Raw genomic sequence first — 23,936 nt, 5'->3', positions numbered from 1 at the left:
TTATTGAATGTATAAGCACTGGGAAAAGTAAAATATAACCAAGTGTGTTCTTGAATTACAATTTGCTATTTTTTTTCCCAGCCATTTCCTCACCTGGTAACTTCTTCTTAAGACTCAGTACAAATATCACTGGAACTATAAAACTTTCTTTTTTAACTGCAAAGACTAAGTAAATATTTTGTAAGTTTAAACTATTTATATTCATCTGAATATAATCCACAAGAAATATGCAAACATTATATATACAGTTTAATGCATACACTTGAGTAACCCATACTTCTGTCAGGATATAAAATACTTTTCTTATGCTACTTCCAACTAGTCACTATCATAAAGTAGTAAGCAACCATGCTTTCCACCACTGACTCATTTTTCTTTATATATAATTTTATTTCAGTGAAATCAGAGCATTTTTCCCAGTTCACCTACATTCTCTTAGTATGATGATTTTGAGATTCAAATACATTATAGCATAACTATTGTTTCTTTTTATTGCTGATCATATTTGACTATATAAACACAGTAATTTTTTCATCCATTCACTTTTTACTGAATATTTGAGTTATCTCTTTTTTCTATTTATTTATTTATTTTTATTATGAACAAAGCTACTATGAGCAATCCTATTCAAATGTTTAAATATGTTTTTGTGGGCTTATGTTAACATTTCTTCTGTGTGATACCTAGTAGTAAAATTAAAGCCACAATGTTTTTCAAAGTTGTCAAACCACTTTATACTCCCACCAGCAAATCACATTCACTACATCCCAGCATTCCCCCCAAACCTCAATGCATTGAAACATCTACTCAGAGTTCAAAATGTTATCTAAATTTCATCAGCTCAAAACCTACTAATCTCATCTCAATCAGATATGGATGAAACTGAGTATAATCTATCCTAGGACAAAATTGCTCTCCATCTCTGGATATATGAAGCTAAAAAATAAGTTTTCTGCTCCCAAAATATACTTGTGGGGCAGCCAAAGGAAATAAATTATAGACATTTCAATTCAAAAAGAAAAATTAAATGAAAAAAATAACAGGAGCCTAAGTCCAGGCAATTCTGAAATTTAATCAGGCAAAGTCTATTTGTTCTCTAGGCTGGAATTCATTGTAAATCCTGTACCATAGCAGTATGGATTCTGTTCCTTTTTTCTTCTTTTTCAAGACATTTTGACTATTCATAATTTCTGACTTTCTATTTAAATTGTATAATCCACCTACTAATTTATACCATAAAAATATTTATTGAGAAAATTGCAAATTTGGAAAAAACATATATGTAAATATTAATACTGAGTTTTCTCAAAACATGAACATATTTCTATCCATTTATTTTTAATCTTAAAAGTGTCTTACACATATAGTTGTACAAGTCATATATACTTTTGATACATTTATCACTTAGTTTTTTATGTATTTTTCTATTATTTCATTTTTATTATTTGTGGTATTTATAGAAATATGACTTTTCATTTATTGTAAGCCTTATTTGGATTAACAATCTTTTTGTTGCTACCTTTTTTCTCCATATTGACTTTTTACTTGCACATTATCTGTCTCTGTGTGTGTGTTTGTGTACGTGTGTGTGTGTGTGTGTGTGTGTGTGTGTGTGTATGTGTGTTCCTTGGAATTGAATTAATGGCAAACAACCACTAAGCTAAATTCCTAGCTCCAAGTTGTACTTTTTCTTAGTGGGTAACCTAAAATATTTTTCTCCTCATAAGGTCTAATAAGCAGAATTTTTGCCATAGTCTTGATAAATTTTTCATTAAATTTCACTTGCCTTTTCCTTCCTTTTAATATATTTTGGCATTTACTTTAGCTGTACATATATTTTAAATGACACAAGCCATTGTTTCTCAATACAGTCAATATTAGTTGAGATTTGCACAAATATGCCTTATTTCTATCACTCCTTAAGTTTTCCTACATTGCATATGTGCATCTAGGATCATTCTTCTAGTAAACTCTAGTATTTCTATTAGTTCTGCTCTTCTAAGTAGAGATTTTCTGTTTAAGTTTTGCTGGAAGTATTTTTGGAAATCCTATACCTGTGCAGAATATTTATCTGGTTACAGAAATAAATATTTGAAGTTATTTTCATTTACCTATTAATTTTTTTTAATTTATGCTTTCTGATGTTCAGTTTCTCTTAAAAAGCAACTGAGAGTCTTACTGTTAAATTCTAAAAGAAAATATACCTCTTTTTCATTTTTAATATTGTTTTGGTATTTTTCTTTTGGCAAATTTACAATGGCATACAGTGTTCTGGGTTTTTTTTTTGTTATTTAGATTGGTTACTGAGTGATTCCTGAATTTTTGTTTTAATGTTTTCATGAATTTTTGAAAATTGCCTGATACATTTTCAAATATGACTTATTTCCCATATACTTTTTCTTCCCAAACAATAACACAACCAACAAATGTTAGACCTTCCTTTTACTACATCCTCTCTCTGCCTTTAAAATTATCATTGAGTTCTTATTTTCAATTATATTATTTTATAACTTTAATGTCTCTATTTGATAATATCTTACAAATTGTGGGTTCCTCATGAAATTCTCCATCTTGTCAACTATTTCTTATATTTATCATATTATTATTTAAGGTTCACTTTTGTGTGTGTTGGGGGGGGGGTCTTGGGATGGAACCCAGAGGTATTCGACCTCCGAGCTCCACCCTTTACCCTATTTTTTTTTTCTTATTCTTTATTTCGAAACAGGGTCTCACTAATTTGCGAGAGCCTCACTAAATAGCTGAGGCTGTTCACAAACCGCGATCCTCTGGTCTCAGCCTTCCAAATGCCAGGATTACAAAGTAGCCACCACACCCGGCTTAAGGTTGACTTTTGATTAGGTCAATATCTGAATTAGTCATAGGTATTTTACTAGTATCCATTTTATTTTTTCCTTTTGTTTCTGTTTCTGGCTATGTAATGCCATTTCCAGATTCTATTCAAGGCTTACAACGTTGGTACCTCAGTTGATCTCCAATCCCTGGCATACTCATCTACTTGCCCAAGTGCCTTCTATGTATACCAAACCTGTTTCCTACAGGTCTAGTCCCTTGTGTTCTAGGTGGTTTTGTATTTTTACGACAATCCTTGTTTTGGGGGAAAGCATTGGTCGACTGTAAGGTACCCAATAATAATAAAAAACAGAAGAGCCTCTTGGGATTTCTAAAGTAAACAAAGTGTCTGTTGAGCTATACTTTTATTGGGTTAAGCATTATGCAATTCTTTTATAGGTTAGCTGAAACTGTTTCCACATTTCAGTGTTTGGAGTATTTAGGCACTACAGAATCTTCTATGAAGAACACTTTAAAAAAATAATTTCCTCATGTTGAGACTAAACAATTTATTTTTCTTTAGTATTGGGTATTGAACCCAAGGGCATTCTACCTCTGAACTACACCCCCATCCCTATTTTATTTTTATTTTGAAACTGGGTCTCACTAGGTTGATGAGAGTCCCACTACTTGCTGAGACTGCCCTCCAACCTGCAATCTCTCTGTCTTAGTCTTCCAAGTGCTAAGATTACAGGTGTGTGCTACTAAGGCTGGCTAAATAAATTATAAGTGTATGTGTGTCTTTCACAAATTCAACATTGTGTTAGGTTCAGGAACCAGAAGAACAGAAGTCATGTATCCCTGCAATACATTGGTAGACATGTGGGCAAGAATTTGTTTCTTATCTCTGCTGTTAGATTACTTTGTAACAGGAAAAAAGTTAATGGATCTCTTAAAGGGTCAATTTCTGTCTACACAAAGTCAAGATTGAACATTACTATTCCTAAACTAGCTTTTTCCTTTATAATTTCCCTAGATTATAACATTCACAAAATCTGTTAGTGCATCATCCCAGGTATATAAAACAATCCTCAACCCTCAGAGGATATTCCAGAATAAATTAAGGAATATATACTTATATCTTGCTTTGCAAGTGGATTATTTTCTGTAATTGTATATTTGTGTATGTGCAAGTATTTATTATCTCTGGACTATTTTAAATATGTGACTTTGCAAGAAGATGGCAGGAACTAGAGAACATTATGTTAAGTGAGATTAGTCCAGCACAGAAAGAGAAGGGACATATGTTTTCTCTAATATGTTCAAGCTAGGGAGTAGTGGTAATACCAGAGGGACTCCAGATGATGGAGGGGAAATCTCAGCAAAGCTTGAATGGAAGGATAGGAGGGGAAGAAAGCTGAGGTTGTTCAATGGAGGAGCTACATACGAATATGTGTAATAGCATAAACACAATGTGATTAACCTGGACACTCTCTATTGGGGGGAGAGGGAAAGGGGAGGAAGAGCATGAAGCACAATGTAAATGTACACCACTCTCAATATGTTCCACTTATAAAAAATAAAAATTAAATTAAAAAATAAAAATAAAATACCATCAAAAATAAAAAATATGTGACTTTGACCAAGTATGAAATTTCATCCTTTTTGTATATGTGTGTTTTAACTTTTGTCTAAACTTTAGTCAGTTTATGACATCATCCTTTTTAACTAATAGTTTGGTTTTATCCTTAAATTTTATATCTGTATTTTTATTTTCCCACAAATCAAAAAGATTTTTATGATTCTATTTAGGCACGCTCAGGAAGATAAACTATGGAGATTTAAAAAAAAGTATTTCATAAGAATCATTTTGTATTACAAAACTTAGCAAAAATGTGTTTTACACAGAGGGTTTGTTATAAATATCTTGCACAAACAACACTTTTTAAATGCCTGATCATTGGATTTAAAAGGACTGCCAACCACTTATATTCCAACCAGCTGCTATGAAAAAAGTACGTATTAATGGACCCACCACACCTTCAGCCTCTCGTCTCCAGCCACTGTGCTTAGCTGTAGGATTCCCATTAACATTAATGGGAGTTCCATGCACACATCACCTGGAGAACAGACCCCTCGATGTTTGATCATTATCTTCCTAGACAGGTAGGAATGGCATCAATCAGGTATCCAGCTTAGTTTCACAGTATGTACTATTAAAGGCATCAGGGCAATAAAACCACAGCTTTCTAATACTTTCTTTATAAAACAGTAAAAACGTGCAGAACAATCAAGGGGAAAAATTTTAAAAGCATACAAGGAGTACACAGTTTCCCTGCATATCCTTTTATAATTACAAATGACCTAAAACCAAAGAATACACATTATTTCCTTTCTAAGACAGCTATAATAGGATAATAAAAACAAGCTTCATTATATAAAATGGATTTGATTTATTATAAAGTAGCCAAATAGTGAAGAGACAGTGGAGTTACATAGACACTGCTTGACCTGTTTTCTTTTTTTTCCTTTTTACATTTCCCACTTACCATTAATAAATCAAATACTTTTATGTGGTTAGATGGAAAATAACATGAGTGATTAAGTACTAGTATGTGAACTCCATAATGTCAGAGGGACATTATGAAAATAAAAGCACATTCTCAATTCATATCTAGTAGACCCTTTTTAAACTGGAAATGAGATTGTAGTAAAAAGCAAAGAAGGAAGAGGAAAGTGTTAGTAAAGACTTGGAATAACAGCAATATCCTTTAGCTTTGAGACTGTGACTTATCAAATTTTACTAATTTTAGCAATTTTACCTTGGATAAATAAATCTTTTTAGTTTATGTTTTCATTTGTAAAGTGAGTCTAAAACCTACATAATAGACTAATTAGGAGGCTTACAGAAGATATTTAGCATAGCAGATGGTAATTAGCAAATGCTAAAACACGATTATTAGTGTGTGTGTGTGTGTGTGTGTGTGTGTAGTTTTAACTATAGAAGTTACTAAGGTATTTTAGAATAAGCATTAAAATCAATAAGATATAGATTATGGTCCCATGCTTGCCACAGACTAATCTCATGATCCCGGACATACTTTCTTTGTTTTTATTATACCTTTTCTAAAAATGTATGGAAGTATGTTCAGAAACACATATATAGATATACAAATGCATACATATACATATACATATATGCATTTATTCATACATGTATACACATATATATTCAAATATATAGCTATATATTTATCACCATCTTGACTCTGATTTCTTACAATTTTAGTTTTATACCTGAGTTCAGCAACATAGCTCAGTTGTTAAGTTTGAAATCACAATCTCAATACCAAGTATATGACTTTCTTATGGAATCTGAGCCAGGTGCAATAGACTTTTAGAGACTTACTCTATAGATATCTACAGATGCTTGACTCTGGTTGATCCTAGCCTAAAGACTGAATTCTCAGGGAAATCTGCACCTGTTGGGGACTTCACCCTTCTTTTCAACCCATCTTTTATATAAATTCTTTTTAGCAACCAGTCTTTCACATGAATTCTGAACTCTACTTCAGGACTCTCAGAGCTTCAGTGCTTTATATTTATAAATTTCTGACTTAACCAATAGTCTTCCCAAACAGACTATTCTTGTGCCGTAAAATCTAGTGATATTTTATAAAATTCAGTGTTCTGTAAAATGTGATGAAATTTTATAACCACAGAATTCTTTTTTATTTTTTGTTTCTGTTTTGTTGTTGTTTGCTTGTTGGTATTGGGGTTCCTGGAAACCCTTTTACCTCTGGGAAACACTCCCAGACACCTATTTTTTTTTTTATATCTTTATTTAGAAACAGGGTCTCCTAAGCCAGAGAGGCTGGCTTGGAACCTGCAGGATCCTCCTGTCTCCACCTACCAAGCAAGGGGATTACAAGCATTAGCCACCAAGCCTGTTATAACAATAGAATTCTAAAGGGGCTTGGAGGGCTGGGGAAGGAGCAGAGCTGTTTCTTCACAGTGATTGGTCTGAGTGAAAGCCACCCTTTGCCTTTGTTTAGAGGCATGATTCTCCCAGTTTTGCAGATGAGAAACCAATATTTAGCAACATTACTTCTCCAAGATCACACTGTTATAGAGTGGAAAAATAATTGCTTAATGATTTTGATCTTCTAGAATTCTTTATACTTATTGAATTAAGCTGTTTGACAGGTAGAATAAGTTGAACATAGATTGCAGTTGATTACAGTTGCTATTTTGGAACAAGCATTATAAATCAATAAAGTTCATATAAGCCAAGTGTGGTAGTACATGTTTGTAATCCCAATACTTGAGAGACTGAGACAGGAATATTGTCTATTTAAAACCAGCTTCAGCAACTTAGTGAGGCCCTCCACAACTTAGTGAGATACCATTTCAAAATAAAAAGTAAAAATAGGGCTAAAGGTGTAGCTCAAAGGTAATATCCCCCTGGGTTTAGCCCCCAGTACCACACACACACACACACACACACACACACACACACCACACCACACAATCTATGTAACAAGCTTTCTAAAAAATTTAATTTAATCATTGATGTAGATATCCTTAAATTTATCAGATTAAGTCTTATTGTCTACTAAGAAACAGATTTCTAAAGGTCTGGAAGGAAATTCTTTAAATAATGTACTTTAGATTTTATGTGAAGTCATATAGAGCCAACAATTTTTCTAGATGTAGCAAGTGGATGGTTCTGTGGTGGCATTGTACATTTTAAGTTTTTTGGACAAAATGAAGGGACATTCAGGCCTGAGCAATGGTAAAGCTTGTATTCTTAGAGTTTATTTTAATTTTTAATCCTCAGAATTTAGCTATTATTAGCTTGAAGGACTTTTTCTTTCTTTAATTATTTCCTTTCTCGCTCCTCTCTCTCTCTCTCTCTCTCTCTCTCTCTCTCTCTCTCTCTCTCTCTCTCTCTCTCTGTTGTGGTATGGAGGATAGAACCCAGGGAGGTCTACTCTGACCTACACACCAACCCGATTTTATTTTTTATTTTAAAACGTCTCACTCAGTTGTTAAATTGCTGAGTTTGGCCTCAAACCTGTGACTCTCCTATCTCAGCCTCCCAAGGACTAGGATTGCAGGCTAGACCCACCATGCCTAGCTATAAGAATCTTTTAATGCCTATTTATCAGAAACAAAGAGTGAATCTTTTATTTTCCATCTGAAAGTTTTGGATCATATATACCCTACCAAAAGCAACATCTTCAGTCACATTCCATGGGCTCTCCACAGTTGTGTTCCATTATGAGTTATTGAATTAGACTTTAGCTTGGTGCTTAACAGATGCTCCATTGACTTACCAAAATATTAGATTAATATTAGGTTTAGTTGCAAACATTTCCCACACCTGAGCTTGTGGGCAAAAATAATGAGAGATGGGAAATGACATAAAGATATTTCTATTACTAAATTAAAATTACTAATGGAAATTGGACTCCTCAGGAGTTCAAAAATACTATTAAACTATTTTAGGATATGTTGGAAACATACTGTTTTCCCCTAGGGTTTATGGTAGATGAGAAACACTAAAATGAAATTCATTCATTACATATTAAAATAGTAATGTGCAACTTATAGTACTACAACAGGAGGAAAGTAGACTATAAAGATAAAAGGCTGGGTGATAGCCCATCTTATACAAATCCTAACTCAACCACTAACTACCTAGGTGCTCTGGTTTGAGTATCTTCCAAAGGTTCATGTGTTTCTATGTGGTGGTAACAAAATGGTGGAAGCTGTGAGAGGTGGGGATCTACTGCAAAGTGATTGCATACACATTGTGGGGCTGCCACCCCTGAAAGGGATTAATTTTGATCTTCCAGAGTAAGTTAGTACAAGCAAAAGTAAGTTGTTTTAAGTCAAGGCCACTCCATGTGTTTGGCGATTCCCCTTTCTGTTCCTCCACCATGTTGCAATTCAGCCAGGGGGTCCTTAACCAGCAGCAAATAGGTGGAGCCACCTCATTTTAAACTCTTAGCCTCCCAACCTGAAAATCAAATAATTTTTTATAAAATAAAATACTTCATGTCATTATTTTATTATTATAGACACAAAAAGTGGACTAATGCACCATGTAATCTTTTTGTGTGTGTGTGTGGTACTGGGGATAGAACCCAGAGACATTGTACCTCTGAGCTACAACACTAGTCCTATTTTTTAGATATTTTATTATTTTGAAATAGGTTCTCACTGAGTTACGAAGGGCCTCTAAGCAGCTGAAGCTGTTGCTGGGATTACAAGCATGCACCACCGTGCCCGGCCTTGTAATCTTTTTTTTTAAGTTCCTTTTTTTTTGGGGGGGCGGCACGTCTGGGATGGAACCCAGGGCCATTCAACCTCTGAGTTATATCCACTGCCCTATTTTTTATTCACTATTTTGAAACAGGGTCTCACTAAGTTACAGAGGGCCTCACTAAGTAGCTAAGGCTGTCCGCGAACCACAATCCTCCTATCTCAGCCTCTGGAGCTTACAAGCGTGGGCCACCACCCCTGGCTCTGTAATCTTATCTCTGTGCTTCTGTTTCATCATCTTCAAAACAGGAAACCAGTGGTATTTGTGTCATATTGTCATTGTTATGATTAAACAACATATTACAAAGGACTCAGAATGATGTCTGACATGTACATATTCAAAGCTTATTGATAATCATAAAACAATGTTCAAATATCGACATATTTTTATTCGACAACTTTTAGAACAGCTACTGTGATGCAAGTGGGAACAAAAAAAGGAACTTGTAGAGAGACAAACAATAAATTCTTAATCGAATAAATGAATGCAACCAATAAATAGTGCCTGAAGGGGACACTGATTGGAGAAGGTGGTCAGGGAAAGCCACAGTGACACTTGATTTGAGATTTTAATAAGAAGAGAAAAGCCTCCTGGAAAGGTTTAGCAGACAAGATTTTTCCCATAGAGAGAACAAGGGCACGGGCCTTGGAGTGAAAAATTCTGATGAACTGTCCATTTTCGTTTTGTTTGATTTGAAGAGAAAAAGTTTAATCAACTTCTGTGAATATATTTTAATTGAAAAACAAAAAGCTTCTTTAGAGAGAAAATAAGACTGAAAATGTGCATTTTTATGGACATTTCTATTTTAAACAAGTTACAGTGTGCATTATTTCTGACCTGGAGCCAAATTTAAATCTTGTACACATTTTGGAAGTGTGGAGGAAGATGTGAAGGTGGTACAGCAAAGGAGACTTTTTTCCTGTTCTCAGTAAATTTTGCTAGTGAAAGGTATCTGTGTTAGTCAGTTTTTCATACTTGTGATGAAAATACCTGCTGAGAACAATTTAAAGAAGGACAGATTTATTTTGGATGATGATTTCAGAGGATTGAGTCCGTGGTCAGCTGGCTCCATTTTTTGTGTGTCTGAGGTGAGGCAGAACATCTTGGTGGAACGAGGTGGTAGAGGGGAACTGCTTAGCTTATGGAAGCCAGGTAAGAGAAAAAGAGAGAGAAAGGAGAGAGAGTGAGCAAGCGCAGGAGGTGGGCCAAGGGCAGTTACAGTCTCCATGGCCATGCCCCCAGTGACCTGCTTCCTCCAGCCGTGCTCCATCTGCCTACAGTTTTCATCACCTCCCAGTAAATTCATTCAAATTATTAATTCATTGTGTACTAATACACTGATGAAGTTGGAGTCCTCCTCACCCACTCCTTTCACCTCAGTACACTGTTGGGTTGCAGAGCAGGTAAACTTGCGGTGGACATTTCAGATCCCAGCCCTAGCAATGCCATTCTGTTCTCTGCCACAGGCTTATGAGAAAAAAATGCTCTCAATATAAATATTAAAACATAAAATACATGATATTGCACTATGAGAGCTAAGTGATTAATCGACTATTGTGTATTCTTTTTGCTCAGTCCTTTGGAAGCATCACATAACCAATGCAGGAACTTTGAAATAACTAAATAGAGCTTCTCTCTCAAATAATTGCACAAGACTGAAATCATTAAAGATGGAAATATCTGACCATTTTCAGAGCATAATTTGCCTTTCATTCTGAGACTATTACTTCTTTGAGTTTTGTTTAGTAAGTAAAGTAGCACTGATAGAGGACTACTATCTAGAATATACAGAGAACTCGAGAAACTCAACACTAAGAAAACAAAGCATCCAATTACAAAATGGGCAAGTGAACTAAATAGACACTTCACAAAAGAAGAAATTCAAATGGCCAATAAATGCTTGAGAAAATGCTGAACATCATTGGCAATCAGAGAGATGCAAATCAAAACTACCCTGAAATTTCACCTAACTCCAACTAGAATGGCAATCATTCAAAACACAAACAACAACAGATGCTGGCAAGCATGTGGAGAAGTGGGAACTCTAAGACATTGTTGGTGGGATTGCAAATTAGTGCAACCACTTTGGAAAACAGTATGGAGAATTCTCAGAAGAATGGGAACAAATCTACCATTTGATCCAGCAATACCACTTCAGGGTATCTACCCAAAAGAAAAGAAACCAAACTACCAAACTAAATGCATGTGTATCTATGTTCATAGCTGCATAATTCACCATAGCTAAACTATGGAACCAGCCAAGTGTCCATCAACAGATGAATGGGTTACAAAACTGTGGAATATGTACACAATGGAATTTTACTCAGCCATCAAAAAAACTCAGTTACATCATTTTCAGGGAAATGGAGGGAACTGGAGGACATTATGCTAAGTGAGATTAGTCAGTCACAAAAAATAAGAAATCAGATGTTTTCCCTAATATGTGAGAGTTAGGGAGAATTGGGTCATAGGAGGAACTCTAGATGAAAAAGAAAATCCTATGGAGGAGCAAACAAGACAACCTAAAGGAGGAGAAAGGAGGGGGGAAGAGGAAAATCTCTAAAACACACAATGTACTTAAACATAACGAAGTCAACAACTAAGCCAAGCAAGGGAGGGAGGGAAGGGGAGGGAATGGGGTGGGAATTGGGTAGGGGTTAAATCAGTGATGTGTGCATGTCTCTACACACAAGTTTTTTACCCCAATATGATGTTTGGATATAATGCACGAATAAAAATTAAAAAATAAAAAATAAATAAAAATTTAAAAATTAAAAAAGAAATTGAGGATCAAAGAGGTCACACCATATACCCAAGTTTGTATATCTTGCTAATTATAAAACTAAGCCAAAAATCTGTGAATTTAGAAGCTCTGTTGTCCATGATACTTTTATAGGTCCATATTTTTAGAGATGGGTGATCTTTAATTGAGAAACACACACACGGGCAAGGAAAAGACTGCTTACCACGCTAACTTTATCAAGAATAATGCAACTATATAAGCACAACAAAGAAATATTTATGTGTAAATATAAACTAACTATATGGGTAAATGCTTGGGGGAAAGAAAACTAGATCAGTTTGACACAGTAATCACAAGGACACCTGCATTTTTTGTACCAGGCAGAACACAGAGTCACGGAGGAAAGGCTCCAAGTTTCACTGAGTACCGTCTTCGGGATATCTCAAGCTACACTCAAGGCCAGCCTCAGTTTTCAGAGTTTAGCAACTAGCCCATCAAAAAACACATTACTGGTCAGTGACCCTTCAGAAGGTGTCTTTTCTGTCACCATACAACTGTATCCTACACTTTCTTATGTTGGTGTTTGTGTTTTACCATTTTCAAATATAATTTGACATTTTTCTCTTTATAAAGTAAGCTGATTCAGTTAGTTAGCCTTATAGCTGAGAATGGCTAGCCCCCCCCCAAAAAAGATCAAGTAGCTAGGGGCCTACTTTGGGGCTTGGTATTGCTTAATAGACATGTGTTCCTTCTGTATGTAAGAGGAGTTTTTTCAGAGTCCAATCAGACTGGGTTTTCAGACCTGACCTAAAATGATGCTTGTCTATTACTCTACTAAACCCCTCTTCGATAATCTCAGTTAGTTGTGTGACTTCAGGACACTATGACACATGTCGGATTCTCCTTCCTAGTATCCTTTGGGCCGGGAGTCTTATGAGCTGTTTCCAGAATGGAAGATGATAGCTCAATGGTCAATTAAGTTTGAAAAATTCTACATACTATGGCTCCAGTTTTGACACCGTGATTTACTTCAGCATATTAAAAGTTCTGAGATATACTGTATATAAGAAGCATGTTTAAATTGATCTAAATAGCACAACCTTAACAAACTTCAGAGCAGCTTTTTAACACATTAAAACTGACTAATGATGTGTGAAATGATGCAATGCGTTCTAGAGAAAGATGGATGAAGAATGATGGGAAAGACAACAAGACCACAGCAAATGAAGTGAGGACTGAGCTAGACCGTGAGGTCGCATTAGCAGAGAGCTGAGCTCCCAAAGCCTGATTTTCTCCTTAGCACAGCTTTCCCGTAGGCATAAAAGGTGAGGCGACCACTTCTAAAGACATGTTTGGATTTTATGGAAACCGTTACATAGTTTTATGATAGTTTGTTAATTTTTTAAAATTTACAAATAGCCATGCTAAAAACTCATGGATGAAAATGCTTATTTAGAATATTAATACACTAAAATGAACTGACCATATCTGTAGAAAAGCCTTATAATTTGTTCCATCTTTTCTTTTTTTTCCTCTCCTTTTACTTGTCTCTTTTCTTTTCTCTTTTATTTTCTTCTTTTACATTTTCCTAATATAGCGACTAATCAAAGTAAACCCCCTAAATTTAGCTGATTGACCCAACCATATGTACAATTCCTAGTAATAATGATAAAGGGCAAAATAGAACTGAATACCATCCGTATTTCAATAACTAATTATGATAGTGAACCAAGGGGATTCAGTTGCTCTAGGGATTTATAATGGAGGAGACTAATGAACAAAGGTAGAAATAATTTATAAAATCAGCAAACTTGGGATAAGGGAGTCACTTACCTCTAGCAATAATATACTTCTCTTAGTAACTGCTTCATTTTTTGGTATTTTTATTGGTACGTTGTAATTATACATCATAGGAGACTCAATGTAATCTACATGCACACAGCATCTGGTGTATTTCCCCCTGCATCCCTTCCCACTCATTCCTCCCCTTACGTGTAGTGAGACTGATGGTGATATCTTTATAAATGGACATAACACTGTTTGAACTGTTTCCTCCCTTAATATTCCTTTTCCCTCTTCTTTCCTCCCTCTGCCGATTCCTTTGCACTGATCTTTCTCCACAAACACGGTCTTATATTATTTAAAGAGAAAATTAATATTCTTTTTACACAAAGCTTAAAGTCAAATCTCATTTAAGAACATAAACCAACAATTTAATGTATTGATTCCAATGCTGTTTTAATTTTCAGTTTTCTAATTTTAATGAAGTTACTAAAGGAACATACAAATAATTGAATAAAAAATAATGAACTATTGATTCTTTTTCTGTGAATTCATTCTTCTCCTTGACTTACACTTTGAAGTTATCGTGTATTTTATGAACAAATTATGGTACATGAGGCTGACTGTGAAGAAGAAATGACAGCTATGATTTTCTCATTAAAGTAAACCTAAAAACAATGTTTGCATCCAGAATTAACCAAGCCCTTTAATATGTCTTAATTTTATGATACTGACTGCCAATGGAAATCTATAGCTTATATAAGCTGGAAACCCCTCACCGCCACTCAGAATTTTAGCAATGTTTTCTTAGCAATTTTAAAAAAGCTCGCATAATTATATGTTTTAACACTGAAGGGGAAAATACAAAAATATTGCTGGAGTTAAAGAATTCTCCCTCTGCCCCATCTTCATCTTCATAGATTCAGTTAGAATTTATGAAATTGAGAAAGGAGAAAGATATTTTTAAGCCTGTAATCATACATTGACAACAATATTTGAAGCAAGGATTTTAAAACCATTTATTGCTTTATTTTGTATTATGCATATGGCCTGGACTATAACTGGGAGAGCTCCCTAACCATTTCTTCTTACATTTGCTTTAAGTTACCAAAACACCATCTTTCATTCAAAGAGGACAGTATATGGTTAACAGGCTCAAAGTACAGCAAACCAAACAATATATGCACTTAAAAGGCAGAATCTGAAAGGATATTGATTATCCTCCTCCACCCGCACTATTGCTTTGTGTGCAGGAGAACACTACCTTTTGAACTGAGACTTTTTTTTTCTTTCACTGCTTTCTTCATTACAAACATTCAAGCTTTCTTAAATATCAAAAGAGCCCACAACTATACCTGAATTAAAAACTGTTTCCCTTTATGTCATTATCAAGGGGCTTTTAGAGTATCTTTCTCCAGTGATTACAGGGTATTTCCACATAGGCTGTCATTTTAAGGTGAAAAATCTACAAGGACAGTCTCACCATCTGTCATCAACTGGGTTCCCTGACACCCAGAGCTGCTCGGAAATGGCCAGCGGCTTCATGCATAACAAAGACCTTGCCCCTTGGCATTGTTTATTCCTTGACCTGTTCAGAAAGTCCTTCAAAAGGGGCTTTACTGAAACCATTTCAGGGCTGCTTTGGGGGAGCAGGGTTTTCTAAAGAAAAATATATTATTTATGCATATAGGAAATTTGAAATGCTCTGGCCTTCAATCTAATCAATAGGATAAACTCTAAAAGAATTTTGTTCTTGGCTATATTTTTGCAGTCCTTTAATAAAAACCTATTCAGCATCATTTATTTTTTTCTTTCTGTTTTGAATTTTTTTTTAAAGGTACAATCTAGATGTTAAGCATTTCACATATAAAGCCAGAATGTGTGGATTAAATGTAACCGGACCATTCAGCCACAGAAGCTGGCCATAATAAGTGAAAAGTACACCTTCTGATCCACAAAGCCCTGGTTCTTCTCACTGTGGAAGTCTCAGACAGGCCATTCTTCTTGCCATGTCGAGTACCACTTACGACTCGCAAATACAATACAGTACAACCACAGGGTAGGTCACTCATGCCCAAAGCAGGATTACAGCTGAGACTCACAATGTTTATGAAAGAAACATGTACAAAAAAGAGAGAAGGTCACCCATTGTGAAACATTTTTACTAAGAAATGTAGACTCTCCTATGCATGACATATAAAGTCATATGCTGAGGCCTCCACTTGTGCAATTTGCCATGGCTACAAAATGTGTTCCTCAACTTTGGGAAACTAAGTTAGGGGTCTTTGAAGAGGCTGAGGTTTGAAAATTAGGCAGATCATTGTTGAGAGAAGCTGCAGCCATTTCAAGTACGAATGAATAAACACAAAAGGATATTCCCTCTGTCAACATAATTAATGGCAAGACTTTATGAGCTTCATTTAGTCCCTGAGACATAGTTATATACAATACATGGAGTGTGTGTTTATGTGCGCATAGTATAAATATGTAAAAGTGGCATCATTAAATCTTTTATATGTCTGTATTCATAATACACAAAGCTGTTTTTAAATTATTTAAAGATCTATTCTCTCTTCCATATACATTAATACTAATAAGAGTTGCCGTCAACTTCAAAGGGAAGCTAGACCCCTAATTAGAGTCCCAATCTGCCCTGAGAGTTGCATTACAGAAAGAAAAAATATGAAATAAGTTCAGTGTTAGGGTAACTGATAATCAGTCCTCATTCTCCACTTCTGATTATTGCAAGAATCCACTGATTCCTTAACAGTAAAATACACTTAATTTTTATTGAGATTTATGAACAGAAACTTTCACATGAGCAATTTCCAAAAGAAAACATAACGGTTCAAACATAGAAAGCCATCATGTCTCCAAATATTAGAATATGGGACAGCTACAATAACTCCAGAAATTTTAATTAAATCTACATTTTACAATTTTTATACTGTCTACCTTTCTTTTCCTTTAAAAAATCTCTTGGTTATCATTTAACTATATGTTGTGGTCTTTCAGTTGGCTTATTTCATCGCTAGTGTTCTGGTTACCTGAGACCAGGATGAAAATGCCACTTCTTTATTTAGTGGTTAGAAATCCTTATGTAACATAAATGTTGCTAGATACTGCAAATAAAAAAATAAAAATAAACAGTTGCTTCCCTTTTGTTGCTAGATGGTCAAAGAAGGAAAGAAACCAACAGTTAAGTATCTGATGAGAGAAATTTCTAATATAATAGCAATGATATATACAGTATATATATCATATATATACTCATATATACTAATATATGTATATATGTATGTTTGTATATGCATATATATATACTAATAGGAGTTGCTATCAACTTCAAAGGGAAGCTAGACCCCTAATTACATTCCTAATTAATAAAGTATAATTAATTAATATACTTGTAGTACTCATGTATGTAAATATATATATATAGTAATTATATATAAACCTCAAATAAAAAATACCATATATCCTGTTACTTTAATTTCACTGTTACTTTAATTTTTCTGTCCTGAATAGACTATCAAAATTATTATTATGACAACTTTAAAGCATATTAAAAGAGAAGATATGTTGGATTCACATGTATACATGTATACACCAATTTCACTGATTATCAACTCATGGTAGTATAATTAATCCATAACCTCTTTCTTATTAGTTTTAAGAAACATACAAAAATAAAATTATAGGCCAATATACCTGATAAACATAAATGCAAAAATGCCTAACACAATATTTGAAAATTGAGTTCAGTAGCTGAATATTAAGATCATATACCAATATCAAGGTGAGTTTAATCCAGGGATACAAGGATGGTAAACAAACACAAATCAATAAATATAATACATAAGTAAAAAGAATAAAAGATTAAAATCATATTATTATTTCAATAAAAATAAAAAATATATTTGGTAAATTTTAATATCATTTCATGAGAAAATCTCTAAACAAAAGATCATAACTCAACAATATAAAGTTGATATATGACAATAGCATATGAAAAGAAGAAAAACTGGAAGCATTTCCTCGAAGGAACAAGACAACAGTGTCCATTCTCATAGGTCTTATTCAATATGCTACTAGAAATTTTAAACATGTCAAATACACAAGAGAAATAAATAAAGACACACAAATAGGAAAAGAGAAAGTTACATTATCTTTATTTAAAATGAGATGATTCTAGGCTTAGAAAAAACTAAGCTACCAAAAGACTATTAAAAACTAATAAATTTAAGAAAGAAGCAGGATACAAATTAAAAATGAAAAAAAAAAAATCGTTAGCTTTTCTCTAACCAATGATGACCTTTCTGAGAAAGAAGTCAGGAAAGAAATCCTATTTACAATGACCAGAAATAATAGTAAAAAAAAAAATGGCTAGAAATAAACGTAACTAAAGAAGTAAAATACTTCTACCATGAAAATTTATAAACACCGAAGAAAGAAAATAAGACACTACAAGGTAGAAGGACCTCCATGTGCATGAAGTGAGAAAATTAATGTTGTTAAAGTAGCAATAGTACCCAAAGTAACCTAGAGATTCAATGCAGTCACCACCAAAATACCAATGACAAACTTGGCATGGCAGCATACATCTCTACTTCTAGTACTTGGGAGGCTGAGTCAGGAGGATCGCAGTTTCAGGGCCAGCCTTAGTAACTTAACAAGGCCCTCAGTTACTTAGGGAAAATCTGTTTTAAAATAAAAAATAAAATAGAACTGGGGATGTAGCTCAGAGGCAGAATGCCTCTGGGTTCAATCCTCAATACCACAAAAATAAATAAATGCATATATAAATAAATATTCAAGGACATTCTTTGCAGAACTAAAAAAAATAATTCTAAAATTCATATGGAAATACAGAAGTTCTAAACAATCTTGGGCAAAGGGAGCAAAGATGGAAGCATCCCAATACCTAGTTTCAAAGTATACCACAGAACCATGGTAACAAAAACATCATGGTATTGGCACAACAGAAACATAGACCCGTGGAATCTCATAGAGAAACCAGAAATAAATCCACACCCCAACAGCCAACTGATTATTAAGAAAAGTGAAAAAAAAAAAACATCTGCATTTGAGAAATAAAAAACTCTTTAACAAAGAAAAAAGCTGGAAAAGTTGGGTATATAAATGCAAAATATTGAATCTTTACCCTATGTAAAAATCAACTCAAGATGGATCAAAGTTCTGAGTAAGACCTGACACTTTGAAACTACTCAAGCAAAACACAATGAAAAATTTCAATATATTGGTACAGGTCACAATTTTCTAGATAGGACTCTAAAAGCACAGAAAGAAAAGCAAATATGACAAATGATTTTTCATCCAACTAAAACGTTTCTGGTAGACAAAAAAAAAAAAAAAACAATTAACCAAGTGAAGAAAATCCATAGAATGAGAAAAAATATTTATTTTTCCCATCTCATCTATTTCAGCTAATGTCCAGAATATATATGGAGATGAAACTGGAAAACATTGTGCTAAATGAGATTAGTCAGTCACAAAAATTTAAAAAATTGGATGCTCTCCCTCATATGCAGAAGCTGGGGAGAATGGGCCATAGAAGAAACTCTAGATGAGAAAGGAAAAACTATAGATGAGCAAATAAGGTGACCTAACTGAGGAGAATGGGAGGAGGGAAGAGGAAAATTCCCTAATGTGTATGATGTACATTCACAAACATATCAAAGTCAATCAGTAAGCCAAACTGGAAAGAAGGGAGCACGGAGGGAATGGGATGAAAATTGGGTGAGAGCTAATTGGGTGATGTGCATACGTATGCCTGTACCATCTTGTACTCCATTAAGATATATGACTACAATGCACCAATAAAAAAAAACCTTAAAAATAAATAAAAAATAAAAATGGGCAAATGTCTATTTGAAGACTATTAAAACTATTAAAACACTTTAATAAAAGTGTCTGATTAGATACTTCCCCAAAGAAGAAATACAAATGGCCAATAATCATAAGAAAAAAATTCTCAGTATCATCAGTCATCAAGGAAATGTAAATCAAAACTATAATGAGACACCATCTCACCAAAATTAGAATGACTATTATAAAATAACAACGAACAATAGCAACAATGTTGGCAAGAATGTGGGTAAAAAGGAACTCTTATATACTGTCAATGGAGATTTGAATTAGTACAGCCACTATGGAACAATGTATGAAAATACCTCAAAAAAGCTAACAATAGAATTACCATACAACCCAGCTTTCCTACACCTGAGTATATATCCAAAGAAAATTAGGTCATCATACAAAAGAGATGCTGGCATGCTCATGTTGATTGCAGCACTGTTCACAATGAGGAAGCTGTGGAGTCAGCCTAGGTGCCCAATACAGATGAATAGATAAATGAAATATAGTACACATAGAATTTTCTTCACCCACAAAGAAGAATAAAATCCTGTCATATGCAGGAAAATGGATGAAATTGGAGGATGTCATGTTAACGATTAATAAGCTAGACACAGACAAGTAGTATCACATATTCTTTTCAAATGTGGAATTTAAAAAAGGTTGACCTGAAAATAGAAAAGTTATTTCTAGGGACTGTAGGTCATAAGGAAGGGTGGATGAGCAGGGAAGAAGGATGGAAGAATATGATGAATTCATGCTCTCTGTACAGATGAAAATATCAGAGTGAATCCTATAAATTTGTACAATTTGCATTAGTTTAAAGCAATTTAAACAAAAGAGGAATAATCTATAGGAACTTGGCCTTCCTCACATAGTTAGTTCAAGATTCAAGATTAAACAAAGTTTTAATATAATGATAAACTACCAAAGTATTAAGCAACATCATGGAGGTACTGTTATTATCTTGTAGTGGGGTAAGTCATAAGCATATCAATAAAATCAAATTATAAAATTAAGTAAACTTTACATCATAAAATTTAGTGACTTCTATAAAGCAAAGGAGTCTATTAGAAATGTTGAAAGACTAATAAGGTGGTAAAAATTTTCAATACAGAACAAAGAAATATGATCCTTAATATACATAACTCTTAGCCATGCCTGTAATCCTAGTACTTGAGAGAATGACATAGGAGAATTACAGGTTTGGGGCCAGTCACAGAAATTTTTAGTGAGACCATTCACAATTTAGTGAGACCCTTTTTCAAAATAAAAAATAAAAGGGGTTAGGGGTTATAGCATGGAGGTAAAATGTTCCTGGGTTCAATCCCCAGTATATCTATCTATCTATCTATCTATCTATCTATCTATCTATCTATCTATCTATCATCTATATAATGTATACACACAGACATACATATATGCATATAGGTGTGTATTTATTTTATCTCAAAATTATTAAGATTCCATATAATCCATTACTATATAGCAATAAAAATGGTTCAAATGATATTATTGTCAGGTACAAATGTTCTATATATTAAGTAAAAAGAACAAACAAGTTACAAACCAGTATATAGAGTGTGATCTCATATAAAGATGTACACATCTGTATATATGCATACATAAATATACATAGACAATTCTCTAAACAAATTTATTAAATTTTAAAAAAATTTTAAATAGTATGTTATTCCTTCATATATAAATACATATTGAGCATGATACTCTCACACCTAAAATTAGAGATAGTTCCTTGATGAATATTAGGATTTTCAAATGTCACATATTTATTTAAATAAAGAAAATAAGACCCACATACTGCAATTGGTAGACAGGTCCCTAAGTCTCTTTTAATCTGTAGTTTCTCTTTGCTTCTCTATTTCATTTTCACTGTTTTTTATTTATTTATTTATTTAAGAAACCAAGGAATTCCATCCTTTAGATTTTTTCCAACTGTCTGAATTTAGTTAACTGCATCTTTGTGGTCAGTTTAGAAGTTTCTATGGCAGTAATCATTATTTTGAAAATTCTTAAAACACTGAAATATTAAGTAGAACAATGATGGTTATATTTTGCCTTTCTGCCATGAAATATTCAATTACAAAAATTTCTTTTCTATAGAAAATATTACCTAACAAATGCAAAAAATAACAAAAATACAAAAAACATGGTATTGAAACTTTATTCAAATAATTGTGATCAATAATGGCTGTTAAAATCATCTGTGAGAGATGGACATGGTGGTCCATGCTTATAATCCTAGCATTTGGGAGGCTGAGACAGGAGTTTCGTGGTTCAAGGCCAGCCTCAGCTACTACTTAGTGAGGTTCTACGTAACTCAGTGAGACCCTGTTTCAAAATAAATGAAAAATAGGGCTGGGCGTGTAACTCAGAGGTAGAATGCCCCTGGGTCTATCCCCAGTACAATAAAAAAAAATTCATCTGTGAGAAGCTAATGGAATCATTTATAATGGGCGGATGAGGTTGACAACACCTGAATCCATTGAATAATATTAACATCACCAAATTGGAACAAGAAATTTCATGCATTGTGGCGTGATGCAAGGAATTACACACCACCATTCATGAGCTAACTAATAAATAATTAACAAGACTAAATCAAGACTCTGGATCCAGCATCATTTTTACAGGAAAAATGGGAGATAGCAAGGCATGTTAACATTATAAAGGTGTCATAAGGATGTGCAAAATGAGAGCAGTGTTAAAGGAAATAAAACACCCCAGTTTCTTTAACAAATAAATTATTTGAAAGATAGTGAGGGAGGACTAATTGTTATATATTAAAGCACACTTAAGACCTGAGTCAGCTGGGCACTTTTAATGGCTTTGTAGGCATGTCATCATGTTTTATGGAAAAATGAAATAAAGAGCGGATGACTTTGTCTATTTGCTGAGGAGATTTCTCATCAAAGCATCAAAAGTACAACCTGGTTTCTCTTTACTGTTTATAGTAAAATGCAGGAGGAGAGAAATTAAGGGAATTGTTAAGCAAATAGGAATAGGAACTGAATATTTAGAAAATTATTAGCCTATTTGCACTGGAAAAAAATGAGGAGTGCTCCACCAAGAATGTGGTTGGACAATCAAAGAGATTACTCATGGATTTAACTGAACAACACAGCAGAACCAGGAGCAGAGGTAGGAGTACACCACCATCACACTGCCAGCTTGGACTAAAGGGGGAAAATTCGCTGAAATAAAGGAAGATATTCAGATTTCTGACATTTCATAGGATGGGATTATATAGCTATCAGACTGTGAAAATGTCTTACCATTCAAGGAAAGGGAAGAAAGACCGCAAAAACAATTATGAGATTGCCAAGGCTGCCACTATCACCACAGGGCCCAATACAAGGGGAGCAAGTCTGGTTCCTTCTTGGTTTCAGTGGGTCAGACTGCATCCTCCCAGTGCCCCAAGAGCCAGCCTCTGGAGTAAGAGTCCTGAGGTGGGTAAGACCTGGGCCATGAGAGGAACACTGCTGCCTGTCCCAGTAATGGGCTTGGAGGGCAAAGTGTCCAGTGAAAGGGGGTGATACTCAAGACTTAAAAGCTCATGGGATTGCCTCACTAGGCTTTGTATTTGCTTAGGGCCATCAATCCTTACTTCCTTTCTGTCTGTAAGAAAGGGAAATAATCTTTCCTATGGAAGTTACAAGATCACATAGAAATTGAAAGGCTTCCCTTTTATAACTGTAGCTTAGATATCCATTTTGTATCTTTTGTACATGTGACTATGTGTTCCACTCCTGGATGTACTAGTTTCATGCTTTTCCTTTTGTCAAAACTGCCCAGTAAAAACTAGCCAATCAGATTAGATTATGCAAGCCTTACTTCAGCCAATGGGGTATGGTGTAGTGGACTTCATGCTAGGGATAAGTCTGAGTGTCTTTGCACTCTTTGGCACAGAATTAAATTGCCTTACCAAGTTACTTTTGGTTTCTTGAGGGTTTTTTTGTGAGTGCATTTTTTTGTTTTGTTTTGTTTTGTTTTTTGGGTTTTTTTTTTTTTTTTTTTTTTTGTGTGTGTGTGTGTGTGTGTGTGTGTGGCTTTCCTAAAATTCATTTCTAACAAGTCTCTCCCTCTGGGATGGAAATGTTGATACTATGCCTGTACTGGTGTCGTCAAATCACATCGTCTGGTTTCACAGACTCATAGATGAAGAGAAGTTTTGTCCTAGGCTGAACCACACCTTTAGTACACTCATATCTGATTTAGACAATATTTATATAAAATTTCAGACAAAGTTGATGCTGGATGGGTGAGGCTTTTTGAGATGGGGGCATAGAGACATAGATGTAGAAATACTTTGGGCAGAAATCTATGGAATTAATGGTGCCTCCCATATTCATATGTTGAGGTTCTAACCCCCCGTGTGACAGAAAAATGATA

Source organism: Muscardinus avellanarius (assembly GCF_963383645.1).
Source record: "Muscardinus avellanarius genome assembly, chromosome: 4".
NCBI lineage: Eukaryota > Metazoa > Chordata > Mammalia > Rodentia > Gliridae > Muscardinus > Muscardinus avellanarius.
The sequence above is the reverse complement of the archived record's forward strand: the minus strand, read 5'-3'. Positions refer to the sequence as shown.